This window comes from Notothenia coriiceps, unplaced genomic scaffold (assembly GCF_000735185.1).
Source record: "Notothenia coriiceps isolate Sejong01 unplaced genomic scaffold, NC01 NC01_scaffold00004049, whole genome shotgun sequence".
Taxonomy (NCBI): Eukaryota; Metazoa; Chordata; class Actinopteri; order Perciformes; family Nototheniidae; genus Notothenia; species Notothenia coriiceps.
This window is the reverse complement of record NW_011336750.1, coordinates 522,554-528,203: the sequence shown is the minus strand read 5'-3', so window position 1 is coordinate 528,203 and position 5,650 is coordinate 522,554.

Here is a 5,650-nt window from a genome sequence, read left to right as displayed (position 1 = left end):
CTTAAAGGGGACCTATCATGCAAAATGCACTTTTGTACGTCTTTTATACATGAATATGTGTCCCCGGTGTGTCAGGGAACTCACCAAGTGTCAGAAAACACAACCCTCTCTCTTTTCCTCCATACCAAAATCTCTAAAAACGGGGCTGCAACAGATCTGATACAGACTGATACAGATTTGAAATATCTCTGACGTCAGAAACGAGGAGCTCCGCCTATATGGGCAACTCTCCACCTATCAGGGGAAGGAGAGGTTGCGTGGCATGGTAACAGCATGGTAACGTGACTCTCGTGCCTCGCCCCCCTCCTTTGCAGGGGATGGGTGGTCAGCTGCAGCTCATTTTTCACAGAATCAGCCCTTGTGAAGACAGGGCTGGAATAGAGCAAATAGAGCGAAATGAGGCATGGCTAAAATGTATGATCTGTTTGGTATTTTGAAAAAAAAACTTCACAGACATGTTTTATATAGGTATGGCCCTACAATATATTATTCAAATATAGCATGATAGGTCCACTTTAAAGTAAAATGCCTCTAACATACCAGCCAGCCCCTAATTGCTTATTACAGAGAAATGACCTATAATAACAAATCAACAGAGCCATGACAACAAGACATATAACATCTATCTATAGTACATTTGCATATTAATGTCCATCATATATTGCATTCTTTCTAAGTCCATATAAGACCTGCATGGATTGTTAGAGAAAGTGGTGGGGACAGTTTTTTCAGAAAAACAACAACAAACACTACTGCGTTACGCGCAAACAATACAAACATACAAACGTATTATCATACACACACAATTAAAGGTGCTTTACAAATACAATTTATTATTATTATTACATTATGCTTACAATACTTTTTATGACAACTAGTGCAGTAACTATGCCACGCTGCTGCAAAGCGGGAACAACTATTTATTCACTATTCTCTATTACATTTTTACTAATATTAAACGTGTCTCAGGTCCAAACTGCACCACTTGGGTCATCAGAAATACACCCTAAAGTGAGAACAGTCCAGAATAAATCCAAATAAACCTTTCTCAAAGTGTACAATTACTTGTGCATGCTATTTATTTAACATTTTAACAAATGATCCTGATGCAAAGTTGGGACAAAACTGTCAATTTCCAAAAGAGGTGGAGACACGTCCGAAGTTTCCCCAGTATGAATGACGCCTATGAAGAGCAGTAATGTATAGGGCCAGTTCTTATTGTGTGTTCTGCTGTTTAAAAGGCAGCCTTTGATGGAGGGCAACACGTTGTGTTTTTGTTCCAGCTTGTTTGAGGTATGTTTTTGCTCTGAATCAGGAACTGTTCCTATTTCAATCTGCACACATTCTCAATGTGAACAACTCACTCTGCTATCTTTACCACAATCCAGATGACCTTGCTCTGAATCTATAAAGCTACACACACACACACACACACACACACACACACACACACACACACACACACACACACACACACACACACACACACACACACACACACACACACACACACACACACACACACACACACACACACACACACTCACACACACTCTCTCTCTCACACACACACACACACACACACACACACACACACACACACACACACACACACACACACACACACACACCTTTCCAATGACCTCTAATGTAAGAGCACACTTGTTGTGAATACGCAGGCTCCCTGGTTGACCTTTCCAAAGACGAGCTGAAGGACAGACTGCAGGAAGCAACTGAGGTAGCATGAGAAAAAAGGATGTTAAACTTGAATTTGAATACCTTCGTCCTCTTGACTGCAGCCTGCTAACTGTGACCTCTGACAGGTGATAGAGGTGTTGTGCTCTGAGCTGGAGGTGGCACATCGTTACCTGGAAGGCAAATACGAAGCTCTGAAGATCCTGCAGGGGAAGGTAGAGCAACACACACTCACATACACACATACACACATACACACACACACACACACACACACACACACACACACACACACACACACACACACACACACACACACACACCTTTATTTGTCCCACAGCCGGGGAAATTGACATTGTTACAGCGAAGGAGACGGTGCAGATTAAAGGCAAAGTACAAGTAGAATAACATAGAAAAAGCAAGCACACATTAAAATAATAACAAAATAAGTAAGCATCCAAGGTACAGAAGTACAGCATTATCAGAATAAGTAAGCAAATAATAATACTTATTAAAAAAAAGGAATCACAAGTCCCCAGACAGCAGATCAGAATCAGGTTTATTGCCAGGTTCATTTACACATACAAGGAATTTGCTTTGGTGTACGATGGTGCAAACATAAACAACGTAAGAAAATCAATTGTAAGAGAAGTTCGAAAATATTACGATTGTAAAAAGATTTTTTTTTAAACCATTTTAACCATTTATTCAAGATTGGTAACTATTTTACAGTTAATTCAATCCGTTTACATGTTTTAATTTCTCTGTCTTTTGATATTTATTTTAAAATATATTATTGTTGAGCCTTGTTAGGAATCAGTGGATTAGTTGATGAAAAATGAGAGCACCACACCTTCCAGGAAAACCTTCAGGTTCAGCCGTATGACTTTGCTCGTTAGTATGGCGTTATAATATATCTGAACATCGTACTGTTGCACGTAGGACTGATTCTCCCTATGTTTGAAACACATATTAACATGAACTCAGTCTCGGAGCAGTTGCCTTCAGTCAGAGAGGTAACTGACTAGTGTTATGTTTGATGTGTATTTTGTTGTTGTAACACCTGGTACAACATGCTTTGGCAATACTATGTTTTGGTCATGCCAATAAATCTCCTTGGAATATTAATTTGAATTTGAATAAAAGCCTGCAGGAATGTTCTTCCTCACACAGACCATTCTGGACAAAGCCACGAGTCACACTAAGAGTCTGCTGCAGAAAAGTGAGGCGACGGCCAAAGCTCTGGAGAAGGTGAGTGTGAGTGCAGGCTGCACACACAAAGGTGGGTCTGTTTACTCTCAGTCTGAATCAGGTTCCTTCTGCTCCTATTTGCCGAAGACAAAAGGATACAGGTGTAATACCACAGGTAATGTTGGTACTGCTTGAAGACTCATTTGTTTACAGACACTCTGTGACTGATCTTAACTGGAGATTTGAGTGAATACACGCTATTAGAAATAACAGGGAATATAAAATGGGTCAAGAGCGATGAATGAGAAAAATCGTCTGCTACTAATGAAGCACTCTATAAAATGTCAATTTGCATTGTGGGACTTCTCTTACGTTACGCAAAAATGAAAAAAAAATGAACATATACTCAAAGAAAAATGTAGGAGAGTAAACATAGTTGACTTTATACTGTAGCAAATAAAGAGTGACACAGCCTTAAAGTCGTAACACATGTAAAGTGCAGCTTATTCACAGTTAGCAGCATCATCCCCTTCCATGGTGAACCCCAAACATGAACTCACTTTCTGATATAATAAAACATTTTCCTTAGAGGCTCCAAACGGAAATTGTTAATATAATCATGATTTAAGATGGGAATAACAAAGACATTTTTCACATTTCTTAGTGTAATTAACGCGGTCTTTATGCCACAGCCGCTAAGCTAAAGGTGGCTAATGTTCGGCGTAAGGATGTTGAGTCGTCTCATTTAGTCACTGTATCAAGCGCTCTTTTTTTTTGCTCTTTTAACTCATAGAAGACATTCACCAGCGGGGTATTTACTGACGTATGTCGTAGAACAAATGGTGAAACATTCCATAAGCCAGTGTTGGCCACTTCTTTTATTTGAGTATTCTTACCAAAAATAAGTTAATAAAACACACTGACTTTGAGAAGAAGGGAACCCAGATGTGCTTAAATGCTAACTCACATCTTGTTTTATAACTCATTTCTGCTACACTCTTTTAGGGCTTGTATAAACCATACAGGGCTGGGAGAGTTACTTTAAAAATGTAATCTGTAACCTAATTTGAGTATCAAAATACAAAAGTAATACAATCTGATTACTTTCTGTTACTTTTGGATTACTTTAATACAGAATGCAATGCAGATGATTAAAAGAGAAATAAATATCAACAAGATGTGTTTTACTTAATTTGATTATATAAGACAACAGAACAATGAAACCTTAGAAAAGAAGAAACCAATATATTTAGGATCAAAAATGATTTTATTTATAAGAAAACCTGCCTGTCACTCAGCATATTCATACACCAACACTGAAACACATGAGCACATACTACAGTTTAAAAAAGCAGAAAGAAAATCTGAGCTAGCAGAAAAAGCTCAGTTTTAGTTTAATACACACAGTTAAGCTCACACACACTATTCTATAAACATATAGGTTCACCTGCTGAATTAAAAACAGAACAAATGAAGCAAAGAAAGTGAAAACCATAAAGCAGATTCAGGCAGCAGGCGTATAGATTCACACTTAAAGTATTAGCCTACAGAACAGTACAGCTAGTAATCCCCAATTTTTTTGATGTAACAGTAATCTAACTACATATTTTTTAATGTAACTAAGGGAATACAGTAACTTTTTTATGTATTCTGATTACGTAATCCCTTTACATGTAATCTGTTGATGCGTGAGACCAGCTGTTATCTAATATCTTTATCTAAAACGATGTTGCAGGAGGTGAACAGCTTGCAGTGGGAACTGAGCTTCAGCCAGGTCCAGATGAAAAAATCTCAGCAGTCCTGGGAGCAGAAATACAACAGGTCCCATTTTATCCACATACACACATGTCTGTGGTATTCTCACTGGTTTGTGTTGTAATGTATTGTTGTTGCTGTTGTTGTTGTAATCAGAATACTGAGTGAGAACAAGGCTCTGACTGACAGCCTGGAGGAAAGAGAGAGTGAGATGCAGCAGCTGCGAGCAGAACATTCTGGTAAATGCTAAATAATGTAGAATCACTTTGAGGTGACCTAGACATGTCTGCACACATTATTTCCATCTGTGAAGTGGAGTGGATCCTTCTGGAAGTCAGCGTGAGGAGGAAACTACATGCAGTGAATCCAACTTACCAACGGGCATGATTAGCATCTAAATACGGGTATTATTTAGCATTAAAGCGAAAGGTACCCCGACAGGGTGAGCCCTGACGTTAATAGAAGGGGTCCTGAATCCCCCCGTCATGGTTCATTTCACTATCATGACTTGACGCTGCATATTATCCTGCATATGACATGGCTGCTTACTGATAAATCAATAATTTGACAACAAATATTCATTAGAACATATTTATTGAAAAATGACCTTATTGTTTCTGCTTAGAAAAAATAGTCCCTTCTTTAAACACTGCAAGAGCCAATACTGCGTTACCTTTAGTGTTTACTTCCCGTCTGTCTTCTTCTGCTGTTCCATTTAGTGTTTACTCTCTGTCTGTCTTCTTCTGCTGTTCCCTTTAGTGTTTACCGTCTGTCTTCTTCTGTTGTTCCCTTTAGTGTTTACTTCCTGTCTGTCTTCTTCTGTTGTTCCCTTTAGTGTTTACTTCCCATCTGTCTTCTTCTGCTATTCCCTTTAGTGTTTACTTCCCATCTGTCTTCTTCTGCTGTTCCCTTTAGTGTTTACTTCCGTCTTCTTCTGCTGTTCCCTTTAGTGTTTACCGCATGTCTTCTTCTGCTGTTCCCTTTAGTGTTTACTTCCCGTCTGTCTTCT